Raw genomic sequence first — 19,104 nt, 5'->3', positions numbered from 1 at the left:
ATATAGTTATAAACAATTAAAACGAAGTAATTAACAATATCCGCTCTGTGGGTATCTACCAGCATTTTCTGCAAGTTGAGCACTGCAATCGTTTGTCCACACGGTGTTTTTGTTTGTCCATGGATACCTTTCGTTTGTCCACCCAAGGAAATATAGTTATAAACAATTACAACGAAGTAATTAACAATATCCGCTCTGTGGCATCTACCAGCATTTTCTGCAAGTTGAGCACTGCAATCGTTTGTCCACACGGTGTTTTCGTTTGTCCATGGATACCTTTCGTTTGTCCACCCAAGGAAATATAGTTATAAACAATTACAACGAAGTAATTAACAATATCCGCTCTGTGGGCATCTAACAGCATTTCTGCAAGTTGAGCTCTGCAATCGTTTGTCCACACGGTGTTTTTGTTTGTCCATGGATACCTTTCGTTTGTCCACCCAAGGAAATATAGTTATAAACAATTACAACGAAGTAATTAACAATATCCGCTCTGTGGGCATCTAACAGCATTTCTGCAAGTTGAGCACTGCAATCGTTTGTCCACACGGTGTTTTCGTTTGTCCATGGATACCTTTCGTTTGTCCACCCAACGAAATATAGTTATAAACAATTACAACGAAGTAATTAACAATATCCGCTCTGTGGGTATCTACCAGCATTTTCTGCAAGTTGAGCACTGCAATCGTTTGTCCACACGGTGTTTTCGTTTGTCCATGGATACCTTTTGTTTGTCCACCCAAGGAAATATAGTTATAAACAATTACAACGAAGTAATTAACAATATCCGCTCTGTGGGCATCTAACAGCATTTCTGCAAGTTGAGCTCTGCAATCGTTTGTCTACACGTTGTTTTCGTTTGTCCACGTGCGGATAAACGAGTGCAGTGCTCAACTTGCAGAAAATGCTGTTAGATGCCCACAGAGCGGATATTGTTAATTACTTCGTTGTAATTGTTTATAACTATATTTCGTTGGGTGGACAAACGAAAGGTATCCATGGACAAACGAAAACACCGTGTGGACAAACGATTGCAGTGCTCAACTTGCAGAAATGCTGTTAGATGCCCACAGAGCGGATATTGTTAATTACTTCGTTGTAATTGTTTATAACTATATTTCCTTGGGTGGACAAACGAAAGGTATCCATGGACAAACAAAAACACCGTGTGGACAAACGATTGCAGAGCTCAACTTGCAGAAATGCTGTTAGATGCCCACAGAGCGGATATTGTTAATTACTTCGTTGTAATTGTTTATAACTATATTTCCTTGGGTGGACAAACGAAAGGTATCCATGGACAAACGAAAACACCGTGTGGACAAACGATTGCAGTGCTCAACTTGCAGAAAATGCTGGTAGATGCCCACAGAGCGGATATTGTTAATTACTTCGTTGTAATTGTTTATAACTATATTTCCTTGGGTGGACAAACGAAAGGTATCCATGGACAAACAAAAACACCGTGTGGACAAACGATTGCAGTGCTCAACTTGCAGAAAATGCTGGTAGATACCCACAGAGCGGATATTGTTAATTACTTCGTTTTAATTGTTTATAACTATATTTCCGTGGGTGAACAAACGAAAGGTATCCATGGACAAACGAAAACAACGTGTGGACAAACGATTACAGTGCTCAACTTGCAGAAAATGCTGTTAGAAATGCTTGGAAAACAAAGAAATCTTTTTATGGAGTGCTGCTAATATAATTTTTTCAAACTTTTTTTGTTGTAACTTTTTTTTGGAAGGTGGACAAACGCAACTTGTTAGTGGACAAACATAGACTAATCATGGACAATCGTTTGGTGCTTTGAACGTAAAGAAATCTTTACATGGGGGGTGCTAGTGATAAAATTTTTTCAAAAACTGTTTTTGTCATAACTCTGTTTTGCGAGGTGGACAAACGAAATTTTTTGTTGGACAAATGTGAACAAACCGTGGACAAACGAACGCTATCAACATTTTATAAAATTTCGCAATTGGGGGTGCTAACTTCACAGAGCTGAGAAATTAGTAGATGCTATAGGACTTCCGTTTCCGGTGCTAAGGTGATAAACACAGGTTTTGGCAGAAGAATACTCGCGGTGGTGGAGAGGAGAGTGTGAGTGGAGTTCACAGGTGAGAGTGAGTGAGTGAGAAGCGGAGGGGAGGGAGAGTGAGAGAAAGTGGAGGAGAGTGAATTGGTTGAGAGAGAAGAGAGTAAGTGAATGAGATAGAGTAAGAGGCTGAGCGAGTTTAGAATCTGGGCAAAGAGTAAGACGAGGATAGAGAGGGGACGTGTAGAGAGAAGGCGGACAGGCATAGAGTAGTGAAGGGAAAGAGAGGAGAGTGGTTGAGGACAGAGGGCGGTAGTGTAGTGAGCTAGCAAGTGATAAAAATAAGTGATAGGGGAAATGGAGAAAAAGACAGGGGCGATAGTGAAAGTAAGCAAAGGGGAGAGAGACAGATGCAGGAGTAAAGGAAATATAGCAGATATGTTGAAAAGGAAGAGAGAATTGTTGAAAGAGGGAAGTGGAGGAGAGGAAGATGAGGTGTTTAAGGAAAGAAAGAAAACACCGAGGTCACCAGGAGATAGGAAAGAGGGTGGAGAGAACATAGGAGAACAAATAAGGGAGGTAATAAGAGAGGAGTTCAAATTTTTGTTGGAAAAAGCTAATGATAGGATTGTAGAGCAGGTAAAAAGATTGACTGAAGAAGTAGAGAGCATGAGAGAGGAAATAAAGGAGCAAGAGAGAAAGGGGAGAGAAGAGAGGATGGAGCTGAGAGCTAGAGTGGAAGGGTTAAAGAGGAAGATGGAGGAGATGGAGCTGGGAATTAGAAAGGGGAGAGAGAAAGAAGAATTTGCAGTGGGGGTTAAGAGAGGCTGGGAAAAGAAAATGGGGGAATTAGAGCGTAGAATTGAGTGGAAGGATAGAGAAGAAAGGAGAAAGAATGTAATAATAAGAGGTATAGAGGTGAAAGAAGGGAGGAGAAAAGAGGCGGTAGAGAAAATAATAGGTTAGATAGGAGCAAAGGTAGAGATTCTTGATTTAAAAAGAATTGGTGGGTAGGAGAGAAAGGGGAGGAATCAATTTTGGTGAAACTTAAAAACGAAGAACAAAAGAGAGAGATGAGAAAGAAAAAAGAGTTAAAGGGAAGAAAGGTGAGAGTAATGGAGGACTGGACGTGGATGGAGAGGAAAATGAGATGGAGGTTGGAAGAGATAGCTAGAGAAGAGGAAAGAAAAGGGAAGAGAGTGTGGATAGGCTATGGGAGGATTAGAATAAAAGAACAATGGTGGAAATGGGATGAAAGTGAGGAAGTGTTAAAAGATGAGAAGGGAAGGAGTAGAGAGAAGATGCATGGAGAAGAGAGGGGGGAGAGAAGAGAAGAGGGAAACTAGAGAGGGAAGAGTGGATGAGAATGAGGCGGGCGAAGGAGGAGAGGGGTAAGGATTGGAGAGTAGCTTTTTGGAATGTGGCGGGACTACATAATAAGGATGAATGTTTTTGGAAGAGTCTAAAAGAGTGAGATGTTATGGTATTGTCAGAAACGTGGGTGGAGGGGAGAGGATGGCAGAAGTTAAAGAGTAAATTACCGAAGGGTTATGTATGGGCGATGCAAGAAGTGAAGAGGAAGAGTAAAAAGGAAGAGCGATGGGAGGTATGGTAATGGGTATAAGGAAAGGGATGATGGATAAAAGGAAAAAAGTGGAAGTTGGTAAGGAAGGTTTAATGGTGGGAAAGATAAGGTGTGGAAGAGAGAGATGGAGAGTAGTAGGGGTTTATGTGAACGGAGACATTGAAGAGAAATTAAAGAGGCTTGAAGAGTGGGTGGAAGGAAAGGAGGAGGGGGTTAAAACGATAATAGGAAGAGATTTTAATGCGAGAACGGGAGGTGAAGGAAGGATAATGATGGGAGAAGAAGAGAAAGAAGGGGGAGGTAGGAAATCGAGAGACGGGAAAGTAAACAGGGAGGGGAGAATTTTGTTAAACTTTTTGGAGGAGAAGGGATGGGTTTTTTTAACGGGAATACGAAGGGGGATAAAAGAGGAGAATTTACGTTCACGGGAGGGAAGGGATGCACGGTCATTGATTACATAATAGGTGATAGAGAGATAAGGGAAAGTGTAATCGAGATGAGAGTGCAGACAAAATAGACTCTGATCATCAACCAGTGGAGGTGAGGATAAAGGGTGTGAGTAGAGAGAATGTATAGAAGGGGGGTGTAGACGAGGGAGAGGAGTTTGGAACGAGGAGAGGAGGAAAGTATTCAGAGAGAGGTTGGGGAAAGTTGCGTTAGCAGATGGAGAAATTGGAGAAGAATGGGAAGGGTTAGAGGGGAGGTTGAGAGATGCAATGGAGGAGTCGGGGAAAGTAATAGGGGATAAAGAAAGAAAATATAGGGGATGGTGGGATGATGAATGTAGGAGAGAAAAGAGATAGGTAAGGAAGGAATTGAGGAGGTGGAGAGGAGGGAGGGGCTCGGGGGAGATATATAGGAAAAGGAAAAGAGAATATAAACAATTATGCGAAAATAAGAAGAAGGAAATGAACGAGAGATGGGAGAGAGAAGCAGAGAATGTGAGGAGGGAGGGGGAGGTATGGGAAATAATAAATAGAGATAGAAGAAAGATGAAAAGATTTAATAAGGGAGAGATGGAAGAATGGAAAGAGCATTTTATGAGGCTATTAGGAGGAGTAGAGGGTAGAGTGGTTAGGGGAGAAAGGAGGGGAGAGAGGGGAGAGATGAAGAGGAGATAAGCAGGACAGAAATAAGAGAAATAATTGGAAAATTGAAGGATGGAAAGGCAGTGGGAGGGGATAGAATACCGAATGAAGTGTGGAAGTATGGAGGAGAGGAAATAGAGGAATGGATATGGGGTTTTTGTAATAAGGTGTGGAAGGGAGAGGGATGGCCGGAAGGGTGGAAAGAGGGTTTGATAGTGCCGATCGTAAAGAAAGGAGAAGGAAATGTGGCGGAAGAGTATAGAGGAGTGACGCTAATATCCAACGTTATACAAGGTCTACGTGATAATCCTGGCAGAGAGATTGAAGGTAGAGATAGAAGAGAAAGGATGTCTTAAAAAGAATCAGACAGGATTCAGGAAGGGGCTGGGGACAATAGATAATATTTATGTGTTGAACTATTTGGTGAACAGGCAGATAGGGAGAAGGAAAGGGAAGTTAATTGCGTTATTCGTAGATTTGAAGACAGCTTTCGATTCAGTGGACAGAGGTGTATTAATAGAGGCATTAAGAGAAAAGAAGATTAGGGAGGGGCTGGTGTGTAGAATAGAGGAAATAGTGAGAGAGACAAAGAGTAAGGTGAGAGTAGGAGAAGAGGGAGAAAGTTTTTGGACGACAAGAGGGGTGAGGCAGGGATGTCCGCTAAGCTCTATTTTATTTAATATGGTGCTGGCGGATTTGAAGGAAGAGATGGGGAAGGTGAAGTGGGGAGGAGTGAAGTTAGGAGGGGAAAGGGTTTATTCATTGTCGTATGCGGATGATGTTGTGTTGATGTCAGAGGATGAAGAAGGAATGAAGAGTATAATGGTGAGGCTGGAAAAATATCTAGAGGAAAAGAAGTTGGAATTAAATAGTGACAAGACGAAGGTAGTGAGATTTAGAAAAGGAAGAGGAAGGATGGATAAAAGGACATGGAGGTGGAAAGGGAAGAAAATAGAAGAGGTCAAAGAGATTAAATATCTAGGGTATGTGTTTCAAAGAAATAGGAAACAAGAAGCGCATGTGAGGGATAGAGTAAGAAGGGCTGCTGCGGTAATGGGACAGATTTGGAGTATAGGGAAAAAGAGGTTCGGTAAAGATATGGGTAGAAGATTATGGTTATTTGATAAATTAGTATGGACGGTGTTAGCTTATGGAGTAGAGATTTGGGGGTGGGAAGAAAGAGAGGGGATGGAGAAATTGGAAGAAAGGTTTTTGAGATGGTGTCTAGGTGTAGACGGAAAAACTCCGAACTATTTGGTAAGAGAAGAATTACAAAGGGATAAATTGAGGGGAAGGGCGGTGAAGAGGGCATGGGGGTTTGAGAAAAGGTTAGAGGAGGGAAGGGGAGGGATATTGACGAGAAGATGTTGAGAGGAAGTGAAGAAGAGGGCAAAGAGAGGTAAAGTGGAAGAGGGATGGGAAGAGGAGAGGAAAAGACATTTTAAGGATAATGGATGGAAGGTAGAGGAAATGGAGAGAATGAGAGAGGAGGGAAGGTTTTGGTACGGAGAAATAGAGAAAATGAATAAGGAGAAGCAGAAGGAAGAGAGGTGGGAGAGGATAAGGGAGTCGAAATATAACAGATGGTATAAGGAGGTGAAGGGAAGAGGATTGCCGGGATATCTGAAGAAGGGATGGGGGAAAGCAGATGGAGAAGAGTAGCAAGGTTTAGGCTGGGTAATGAAATGGGGGATGGTAGGTACTGGGAGAGTGATGAAAAAAAGAGTATGTAGGTTATGTAGAAAGGAAAGGGAGACGTGGGAACATGTATGGGAGGAATGTAGAGAATGGAAGAATGGAGGAGGAAGTTGGCAGGATGCGGTAGGGTGGGTTATAAGGGAGGAAGGGGAGGGTGAATGGTAGATGAGGGAATTAGAGGAAGAATGAAGAGGGTGGGAAGGAGGGAGAAGTGAGGAAGAGAATGGAAGGGAAGGTGAGGAAGAGGAGTGGTTCGAGAGAGAGTGAGAGTGAGGTTAAGGGGTGGAAGAGAGAGAATTGTGGAGGGAGAGTGAATGAGAGGAGGTATGAAAGGTGTGGGAGGGGAAAGGGAAAGAAAAGAAATGAAATAGAAGAAAGAGCTTAAAATGGAAAAGAAAGGAAAGAAGGAAATTATTGACAGGGGAGGAAGAGGAAACGGAAGTCCGAGGGGGGAGGTGTGTGTGTGTGTGTGGAGGGAGAGGAGGGAAGGTTGGCTTCCCTCGTCTCTACTCGCACGAGTAGAATAAGTAGGTTAAGTTAGTGTAAGATAGTTGTAAGTAGGCTAAGATTAGGTTAAGTGTTGATGTACAGATTGTAACCCTGAGGGGAACAATAAATCATACATACATACATAGTAGATGCTATAGTTCAATCACCTTACTCGATGACACATTCATTTACGCTGATGCCTATTATTAATAAAAAGGGAGTGATACAGAAACCGATTCTATTTGTTTTACAGGAAGCAAAATGGCCCTTAAACAGTCGCCTTCAAGAACAGTTATATAAGCCAGAAATGTTATTTGTTACTGCAACAACATCGGGCAAAATGTGTAAAAAGGAACTAACACCCTTTTTAAAAAATTGTTTTTATCCTAATATTCCAAGAGACAATAAAGGTGCCCTTAATAGTTGATTCTTGGTTGTGCTATAATAATACTGCAAGTATACAAGAAAGTACTCCAGAAGATGAAAATGCAATGATATATAAAATACCTCCCAAGTGCACTGGTACTTATTAACCATTAGATGTGTATTTTTTTCGACCATTTAAAAATTATATTTGTAAGATTGAAGATAGGATTATAACAGATAATCTAGATTTCGATATATTTAATCGAAATAATATAATAAAATTAATGGATGTCTTATGTAATCAAGTAGCCTCTCCTCGATTTAAAAACCTAATTCTTTACGCATGGTACAAAGCTAAATGATCGAATGATAAACCAGGAAATTTCGAGACATTTGTTCACTTTTGTTTAACTTTTAATTTAACTGATTGCGAACTATCTTCTTGCAACATGACAGCATTTAACTGTTGTAGTTGGTGCAAATTGCTCTTATGTGCCAATCATTTTTCAATTAAAGATGTTCATATATGTAATAATTATATCGAATAAGGATACGCGATAGTTTTAAGAATATTTTTTTATTTTATATTTTTTTACCTGTTCATTCTTATAATGATTGATTTAAAAGTTAGAATAATAGTGAAACTTTTCTTTTTTCATGTTTAAAATTCTGCTTGAATGCACACATGCACATACACGTACTTACGTACATACATTTGATTTTGAGAGTGACTGGTGAGATAAGTGGTATAATAGGACTCCAGGTGAAGGACCACTTTAAAAAAACCTAACGCGCCGTAAGCGAAACCTCCAAGGTGGTGAAGAAGTTCGCTATTAGATATTTTCCTTCTTATCCTTTTATATTTAAAGATACATTTACTTATATGTATTTGTTTATTTATATACTTCGTTTAATACAAAAGTATGAGACAAATTAATTGCTATATTATAAAATTTTACGATTTTATTGAAATAGATTTGAAGTGACCTTGTCGTGAGCTTGGAAGAAACTCCCAAGGTCAAGTAAAGGTCACCGCCTTACATGTCCTTTGAAATCAAACAACTTTTGTTTCAAAAGTCTTTTTCTAAAATGTCTTGCTTGCGAGATATTTTGTTATACCACCTTTCAAATTGAAAACCTTGTATAACTGGTCCAAACAATATTAAGCTAATGTTTTTTGCATAAATTATCATCTTTTGGGTTCCTCAATCAGATCTCAAAAGATAAAGAAAATTGGCGTGTAACACTTGGTAAGGTTTACTTGTTAGTCAACACGATATGCAATTGCGTGTACATTTTTGTCATTGGGCAGAACAGATGATCAGAGCTGACCCGAATTTCTTCTATTATGTTATGTTCTCTGATGAATCAACATTCAAAAATAATGATGAATTGAATAGACATAATTGTCACTATTGGTCGAATGTTAACCCTATTTGGCATAGACAAGTAGATAATCAGCATCGATGGAGTATAAATGTTTGGTGTGCGATTATAAATGGTTACTTGATTGGTCCTTATTTCTTTAATGGAAATGTCACTAGAGAAAATTTTCTGGAACTTCTCAGAGATCATTTACCACAACTACTTGAAGATTTTGATTTGAATACACGACAGAGAATGTGGATACAACTGGATGGGGCGTCACCTTATTATGAGATAATAGTAAGAGATTATCTAGATCAGGAGTATAATGATAGATGGATTGGACGACGTGGACCCGTCGCATGGCCCCCACGATTTCCTGATATGACTCCACCCGACTTCTTTTTATGGGGGTATATAAAAAATGTCGTCTATGAGTATGCGCCTACAATCAGAGAAAATATGATAGAAAGAATTCGAGGAGCTTGCAGCAACATACCGCGCGCTGTCTTACTCAAAACGGTCAGACATTTCCAAGATAGGTTGGCGTTATGTATTCGAGCCAACGGAGATAATTTCGAACAGTTCCTTCGATAGAAAGGTAAATTTGTGAAAGGGGATGTGACTTTCGTTAATGAAGCACCCCGAATCGTGAGAGGCAAGAGGACTCACGCAAATCAAGCACCCCGAATCCTGAGAGGCAAGGAGACTCACGTATATCAAGCACCCTGAATCGTAAGAGGCAAGGGGACTCACGTAAATGAAGCATCCCGAATCGTTAGAGGCAAGGGGATTCACGTACATCAAGCACCCCGAATCGTAAGAGACAAGGGGACTCACGTAAATCAAGCATCCCGAATCGTGAGAGGCAAGGGGACTCACGTAAATCAAGCACCTTAAAGAGATGAAAGTCCCGCCATGTCCACGTCGTTCATCCTGGGTAATGCTAAGCACGGAGAAACGCGTCTTAATCGGTCTGGAATTGGTGGATCGTCAAACATAATAAGTCTAGATAATGGATAGAAACGCACGTACGCACGCACACAAAGAGGTGGAGGACGGTTTGGAGTCAGAAAATGCGCACAATGTACTTATGGGCGTGGAAGCTTTTTACTTAAATTATAAATTTTAAAACACTGTAACTCAATGAAAAATTATCCAATTTCAAAAAACAGAAAACCGTTGTATTCATCTCATTGTCAGCTACAATTTTTGAATAGTGAGAAAAAGCAACTTCCATTAAAAAAATGGCCATCATGATGAAATCTCTAAAGTGGCGCCATCTAATATTAAATTGATATCTTCATCTTTCCCCCTCGAAGCCATAAAACTTCTGTCTGAAACATTGTTTTGAAAAACTTCTCCTTTTCGAGATATTCGCGTGGATTGATTAAAATGGTCCACCCTGTATACAGGGTGTCCCATTTTAAAGTTTCCCCTAAAATATTTCAGAAACAATACGTTAAATCGAAAAATGTTTCAAACACAAGTTTTGTGACTTCGAGAGGGACATAAGACGGTACTATTGGTTTGACCTTGGGTGGCGTTGTCAAGGTCATATGGAATGCAACTTTGTTTTTTTAAACGGAACCCCATACTTTTTATTTCAGATTCTAATTCTTCGTCGAAAAGTAAGTAACTTTTGTTCGAAAAATTTTTTCAAAAACGCCCTTCTTATCCTGAAAACTCAGGTTCAACCTTTAGCAGATCAATGATAATACTCGCTTTATAACAGACACTGAAGTTTTTTTTAGTATTTTACTGTTTACCATCAGCATGTGCGTGCGTGCGTATGCGTGTGTTCTACATCCAGCCAACTAAGGCAAGATCGATCACAGATCCGGCCAGTTAAGACAAGATCGATCACAGATACGGCCAGTTAAGGCAAGATCGATTACAGATCCGGCCAGTTAAGGCAAGATCGTGCTCTGATCCAGCCAGTTAAGACGGTACTACTAAAACGCATACTAAAAAAAACTTCAGTGTCTGTTATAAAGCGAGTATTATCATTGGTCCGCTAAAGGTTAAACCTGAGTTTTCGGGATAAGGAGGGCGTGTTTAAAAATTATATTTCGAACAAAAGTTACTTACTTTTCGACGAAGAATCAGAATCTGCAATAAAAAGTATGGGGTTCCGTTTAAAAAAACAAAGTTGAACTCCATATGACCTTGACAACGCCACCCAAGGTCAAACCAATAGTATCGTTTTATGTCCCCCTCGAAGTCACAAAACTTTTGTTTGAAACATTTTTCGATTTAACGCAGTGTTTCTGAAATATTTTAGGGGAAACTTTAAAATGGGACACCCTGCATATCAAATAAGGTATTGGCGAAGAACTATCCAGGAGATTTCCAATATTTAATTAATATAATAAACTCCAAGTAACTTCGCCAATGTCTTAATATCATAAAAGCACTTTATTAACCTTAACTGGCAATAATGAAAATAAATGTACTACGTTACGATCATAATTCTGTTCCTCATCAAGTGCGAAATTACATCAACACGCTACTTCCTACAATTGAACAACATTAATCAATGTCAATATTAATTCCATATAACTGCTAATAAACGCAGTGTAATACTTACTGCCAGGAAATAGCGAATAATGTAACAATTAACAATAAATCAAGAGACACGGTAGTGTCTCGCGCCAAGTATATGCGCAGCGAGACCGACCGTGTACTGTTACGCGAAGCGACGCTTTCGCAGACACTCAGATAATTAGATCTCAATAACCGCTGAACGGATCAAGTTCAGAGTAGGCTCAATGGTTAGCTTGGGGTCGAATTATGTAATAAAAGTGTTTTTATTTTTCTTCTACGTGCCCTAAGAGCGGAGATATTGCAATGCAAAGTTGGAAATGACGATTTTACGATTAAGATACTCCGTTTTCTCCGTCATCGTCAAGTGTGGGCAAGGGGGGTTGCGGAAGGGGAGAAGAAATGTGCTACAGAACGTTCTTCATTGGCTAAAGACTTGACCAATCAAGAGGCACGATAATGTCTCGCGCCATGTGTGAATATTAGTGTTTACGACGTGTGAAGTGCAAGAAGTAGTTTGAGTGAGTTCAAGTGCAATAGTCCAGCACTGCAGCTATAAAGAACACATGTCAAGGAAGATGTGAGACCGGGCGGAGAATCCGAACGCAGCCAAGGAAGACATGTGCGGCTGTAAGTACTTTTTGGTTGTGTTGATTAGCTGTCAATAATTTTATATCTACATTCTTCATGCCAGTGTTACCAGACTGTTCGCAACCTGCTAATAATTGCATTTCTGTTCTTTATCAATGATTAATTTTATTTATTACATTTCTGTTCTTTAATCGATAATTAATTTTATAAACGTTCTATCTATGTTCTTCATGGTAACTGTTCGCAACCTGCTAATAATTTATTGCATTTCTGTTCTTCTATTGATGATTACTTTTATACATTTTATATCTTTGTTCTTCATGGTATTGTTAAATGTTTATTGCATGTGTGTTCTTTTAGTTTATTGCACTTCTGTCCTTTTATCGATGATGAGGATGAGAGCCGAAGAGTGATGTGAAAGTTGGATGGATGTGGAGAAACATTTAGAGATAAAGAGTCACGCATGAGTTCCTTTACGATGGTGAGGTTGATGCCGGAAGAGTAATGTGAAGTTATTATCATTACAATTACAATCATTACATTCGTGTATATTCGTTCCGATATTTCGCATCATCGTTCACCGAATTTCCTTCGCTTCCTTTTCGTTATGACAGTTACATGTAGGCAGAGATATATACTATTGTTAATATGTGTTGTAATTGTGTAGTTTATTTACGAAAATAGTTACGAAGAAAATCGTTTTGTTAGAAAGAAACTCGTTTTGTTAGAAGTAAGATGATTTTATAAGATGATGTTGAAACAGTATAATTGTCTAATGGCAAGATTGGCTGTGTATTCTGTAATTCTTTCAAACCCGAAATTCTTTCAAAAAGAACTCTACAAAACTGATATCTTTCAAACTCGAAGTTCTTTCAAAAAAGAACTCTACAAAACTAATGATATTAACAAATCATTTTGCTGATAATAAATGTTATTAATGCCGTTAATAAAAAGAAAAGAATAACATACTTCACACTACAAAATGTGTGAAATCACGACAAAATTACCTTTTTAAAAAAAGGTATAAAAAATGCGCCAAGTATAAGCGCCCGAAGTTCTTTCAAACCCGAAATTCTTTCAAAAAAGAACTCTACAAAACTAATGATATCTTTCAAACCCGAAGTTCTTTCAAAAAAGAACTCTACAAAACTAATGATATTAACAAATTGCGCCAACTACAATGGGTATTTATGCAAACCAGAAAATCTATTACTTTTTATTATTACTCTTTGGCCGATATTCATTGTTGATTCTTATTTAAGACCATCTTAAGTACATTCATAAGATATTTGAATTGATACGAATAAATATTTTAATACATATACATATATAAATATGTCAATACAAATGTGTTTTTTGAAAATACTTGGCGCTGCTAAACCGAATAAAAAATTCTTAGTATTTAAATAATCTAAACATTACAATAATTTGCTTAGACTCTAATGTACACAATAACTTGCCGAAATACATAAAATATATGTACAAATGTAGTTAATTACACTTATTCTATACTTGACTCTAATGTCTCACATACACACACGTGCGCGCGCGCGCACGAGAGAGAGAGAGAGACACACACACCTAACTTACATAACACAATCGTCGAAATACACACACACACACACACACACACACACACACACACACACACACACACACACACACACACACACACACACACACACACACACACACACACACACACACACACACACACACACAAGAGAGGAAGAAAGAGAATAAGGCAATTAACATATTGGTTTTGTTTAGATTTGTTTAGAATTTTTTATTCGGTTTAGCAGCGTCAAGTATTTTCAAAAAACACATTTGTATTGACATATTTATATATGTATATGTATTAAAATATTTATTCGTATCAATTCAAATATCTTATGAATGTACTTAAGATGGTCTTAAATAAGAATCAACAATGAATATCGGCCAAAGAGTAATAATAAAAAGTAATAGATTTTCTGGTTTGCATAAATACCCATTGTAGTTGGCGCAATTTGTTAATATATATAATAACTGCAGCCAACACCGAACTCTTCCATCGTTGACGCGAGATGACAAGGAACTGTGATATCAGAAGAAATCCGAATCATCGTTACAAACAAGTTCTATATATTTCTCAAAATGTGATCGTAAACACTAGATAAGTTCTCAGTATCCCTCTGTACATTTATGAAATTATCATGTCGTTTTATGTACACCGTCTCAGCAATTTCTCTTTTGTTAGTATGCAATTCCTGATGCACAACCCTAGCATTGACCGAGTCAAAATTATAATTATTAGATAGCCTGTGTTTACTGATCTAGAGACCTATAATAAGAGATGCGCCAATGCCGAGCATCTCCATGATTGGTCACTGTGAGTCGCGTGGTTTATCCGCCATTGTGTACTCGTGTCAGCTGACTGTGTTGTGTACTGTGTTGGGTTAGGTGAATGTGATTGTCGGATCAGAAATTATGAGGTAAGATCTTGTTTTATGTAATCTGTAGAGTCCTATAATAATTATTATAGGACTCTACACTAACCTGTAATATTATAAGATCTCATAATATAGGGTTAGTTTGTGTATCTATGTCTTATTTTATCTCATAATGTGTAATCAAGAGACACGGTAGTGTCTCGCGTCAAGTGCAACGCGCGAAGCGAGATTTTGTTTCTTGAAATAGGTTTTGAACATATATTTAAGACGATCTTAAATATAAGAATTGACAATAAGCCTTAATGTGCACTGGTGCGCAATGCGCACTAGTGCAAGCGAACTAAATTCGCTATTATTCATAATCAAAACGATATGTTGATATCACAACTTTGTTAGTTAAAACAATGCAATATTGTATTTATTACATAAAACCAACCTGCGCGCATGCACTTGGCGTCGTTTTTGTACAGTTTTTGGAAAAGGTAAGTTTTGTACGGATATTATAATCGTTACAGTTTCAATGTAAAGTTTGCCTCTGCGTTATCATTACTTTACGTTTATATACTTTTGTTATTTACATTAGAATGTTATAAGACGCTAATTCATATGAATATTACACATCATATTATTCTTTTTTTACATGCAGCTGAAATGGTCCGTATATGTAAGGTAATGGGCTGCAATGTCCGAGAGGGACAGGGAAAGCAGCTCTTTCTCTTTCCGAAAGATGAGAGGCGTTCTATTTGGGTGTCGCGGACTGGACGAAGATTCTGGCAACCTGGAATCTCTAGCTGCATTTGTGAGGTGAAATATTTTTATTACCTCTCGTGTATGTATCATATATACGATGAAGAAACTTTATTTAATATTTAATATTTGTAGTTTGTATAATTTTTCTATTTTTGCATGTATAGTAAATATATGTAATGATGAAACGTGGAAATGTATGTAGACATGAAAAAACTTATATTATTGATATCGATTCTGATGGATATGTTAATGTGAAATTAATGCATTGAATGTAATGCACCTTATTTTGTTACAGTTCCAGGACCATTTTGATGCATCACAATGGGAAACAGTACGGGTAGATGGGTCCAGAATGCTACGGCATCGTGCAATACCGTTGCTTCCAGAAAATAATGAAAACGTTTCCCTCACAATGCACAATCATGGGTATGCTGTCAGTACAAGTCGGCGTCACCCCTTTCGAGATATCACTACACAAGTGAACTGCTTAGCTCATGACAACAACTATGCCTCAGTTCTGTCTGAATCTTCAACTTCCACCCAAGCTGCGAAAAGCCAAGTGATACCCAGAACGAGCGACATTGCAGTGGAAAGTGTGCCACATCAGAATGTAAGCCAAGATCTTTCCTCTACTTCTTGTTCTTCACATGACCTCTCTGTTGTGGACTCTGCAAAGGAAAATGAACGCTCTTCTGCATCTTACGTTCTAAACTGTAGTAGTAATGATCACGACCCACTATCTATTTTGGCCAACATCTGTGCTTCCTCTGAACCGGTTCATATATCTTTATCTACTGCAAGTTCAGTATCAGCAATGCGAGAATTACAAGTTCAGCTAAAAAAAAAAAGAACAAATAGAAGTCTTACAACATGAGAATAAGCGTTTAAAGGCCATAGTACGAAATACAAAAAAGAAATTCTTTGCTTAAGTCTACTTATGCCAAATGTAGGTATAGACTGTATCGCTTAGAGCAAAGCAAAGCAAAAGCCACTCTCGCCTTAGCGTCAAGACTACATGCTAACCAGGTTGCGTCTCTGAGTAGGCGGTCCAATCATGGCCTCAAGTGGAATCCAGAAACTATCAAGGATGCTCTTGTATTCAAGATGAAATGGAGTTCCGCGGTTTTTTCTGATTTTCTGAAATATCTACCCATTTTTCCATCAATAAGGACTTTGCAAAGAGTGGTTCAGCATATTACGTTTGAAAGTGGCATTTTAGATAATGTCTTCGACATGTTTCGTTATGCAGTAGAAAATATGTCTGAAAATGAAAAAGACTGTATGATTGTAGCAGATGAGATGGCAATTAAAACCGGATTAGTGTTTGACTTTCAACTAAAAGAATGATAGGGAAATGTACTTTTCCTATTCATGTCGGGCCAGCTAAGAAAGTTCTTGTCATCATGTATGGAGGAATTAATAGAAGGTGGAAAGTTGTCGTAGCTTATTTTCTTACTGGGAAAGAAGACCCCAAAATAAAAAATAAAAAGTCTAATGAGAGTGGCATTGCCTTTAAGGATGTGATATTGAAAGTCATTGACAAGTGTGAAGCAATAGGATTGAAAGTCCACTCACTTACAACTGACATGGGATCTGAAAATAGAGCCATGTGGAATGCATTTGGTGTTGGTTGTACACGTGAATCAGATGCTGTAATCAGTATACAGCATCCAGTTAGGCCAGACGATAAGTTTTACTTTCTACCAGATCCAGTACATTTCTTTAAAAACATCCTAAGTATGCTTGAAAGCAACAAAATTATATATTTTCCCCAAAACTTTCTCGTCTCTGAGAAACTAACGCATCCAGTAGTTGATATCCAACATATAGATGATGTGTTAAACTTTGAATTGCAATTTGAAATGAAGATAGCTTATAGACTGAAAAAGGCTAAGCTTCACTGTAACAATTCTTATGAAAAGATGAAAGTTGAAACAGTCCGATCAGTCTTCAATCGACGAACTGAGATTGCCCTAAAAAAATTTGCTCAGCGTACTAATCAAGACGCTTATAGAACCACTGCTGCTTTTGTTAGATTAGTGAGCCATTTATTTGATCTAATATCAAACTGATCTTCGAAGTTAGCTCTTTGCCTATTGAATAGGGAAGCATATGAGAAAGCGATTAACCACATTAAGAAAACTGCCTATGTGTTTCGTTTCATGGCAGTTGGCATTGAAAAGCATTGGAAGCCTTGTCAAACAGGCGTCACCATGGCATGCACAAGCATTATTAACTTACAGGACTATTTTTTATGCAAGCGTAGATACAAGTTTCTGCTTACTGGCCGCTTTTCTCAATGTTGTCTTGAAAACCTGTTTTCTGCCTTAAGAATAAGACAACCCATCCCAAACCCTCTCCAAGTTAAACAAAATCTGAGGGTTTTGGTGTTGAGTCAAATCTGTACGAACGTAAAAAATAGCAGCTACGATAGTGACACCTATGATGAAGATATTGAGGATGTAAGAATTAATTTTATCAAATTTGCTACAGATCTGGCTGTATCACGACGTGTAGAAAATGATATTGAAGAACTGATGGAATCGTTTGCTTTAGTATTGCCTCGGTTGAAAGACTGTTACATAAGTTTGTTAGATTCTTGGGAGTTGCACATCATATACGATATGGCAGGGTCAGTTCTTCATAGTATAAAAGTAAGTAGCATGACAATTTGTGATACTGTACTGTTGACAACATATGTCAAGGTCAAGGTCAAGGTCATCGGAGCTGACTCCCCTATAATGCATAATTACCAAAGATATTTAAACTGTCATTTATTTTTGTTTGAGCTAATATGTTAGTTTATATTTTTGTTACACATGTATAGGCTCAATGCGTCAAGCATCACTTTGTTATTCTTATTGTTTGTTGTTGGTTATGCAATAACACACAGATTTAGCTTATATTACTTTTAATATATATTGAAATACAAACTGCTGTATTCGAAAAGCTATAACTGTAACTGTGACTATGACTGTGACTGTGTAACTAAAAAAAAAACAACTCTCTGCCATTTTACTTATTCATACGTTCGTGAAAACAACTACAGATGGCAGTATCAAACCTAAAATATAATGTTTTAATAAATACAACCAAAACAATATTTTACACTAATACTTCCTCCAAAACATTGTATTTTATGAAACTGTATTAAAACAAACTCCGATTTTCTTACATAACATTTCATATCGATTTCGTTCAATCGCCTTGGTAAGTAAATCAGCTACCCGATTTACTCCTTCAATATGCTTAATATTGATATCACCGTTCAATACTCTTTCTCTTACATCAAAATGTCGAACTTCTATATGTTTGCTTCGTTTATGGAACTCTGGATTTTTTGCTAGTTTGACTGCACTGGCGTTATCAACATATAATGTTGGAGAAAGTTCATTTGATCCCAGTAAATCCGATAACAAACGCTTAAGCCATATTAACTGCGCTTGGCGCCTTCACTTGCAGCAACGATCTCAGCTTCGATTGTAGATAGTGTTACAGATTTCTGTAACTGGCTTGTCCATGATATGGCACCTTGAGGAAGTATTGTTAGCATACCAGTAGTTGAACGTCTCGTTAATGTATCTCCGGCAAAATCGGCATCAGTAAACACTTTCAATTGTTCGGAGTCCTTTCTGTATATAATTCCGTAGTTGCTTGTCCCACGAAGATATTTGAAGATCCGTTTAACTTCGATCCAATTTTCCTTCGTTGGCTTATCCATGACACGTGCAACTTTTCCAAGAGCAAATGCAATGTCAGGCCGTGTTGCTGTCATTAAATGCATTAAGCTTCCAATTGCTTCGCGATAAGGAACTTTCTTTCTTAGTTCTTCCTTGTAATTGAAAACTTCTCGAGTGGCAGGTGTAGACACAGCATTACATTCGTCCATGTGATATTGTTTCAATTTTTTGTTTATATAATTTTCTTGATTTATGAAGATAGATCCATCCTTATTACATTGTATCTTCATTCCTAGAAAATTATTTAACGAACCCAGTGTTATCTTGAATTCTTCTTTTAATTGTCTCAAAAATTCTTCAATATCCTTCTCACTACTTCCTATAACCAGTCCATCATCCACGTAGAGAACGACATACAATGAATTTTTACCACGATGTCAGTAAAATAAACATGGATCCGCAGTGCTTACTTTCAAAC

The 19,104-nt window shown here is 38.1% G+C and overlaps 1 pseudogene; it reads left to right on the top strand.

Moving 5' to 3' along the window:
* The first annotated feature begins 13,734 nt into the window (after positions 1 to 13,734).
* On the top strand, positions 13,735 to 17,018 carry LOC105279382 (annotated as a pseudogene).
* The last annotated feature ends 2,086 nt before the right edge of the window (positions 17,019 to 19,104 follow it).

This window comes from Ooceraea biroi, chromosome 5 (genome assembly GCF_003672135.1).
Source record: "Ooceraea biroi isolate clonal line C1 chromosome 5, Obir_v5.4, whole genome shotgun sequence".
NCBI lineage: Eukaryota > Metazoa > Arthropoda > Insecta > Hymenoptera > Formicidae > Ooceraea > Ooceraea biroi.
This window is presented reverse-complemented; position numbering and strand designations above follow the sequence as displayed.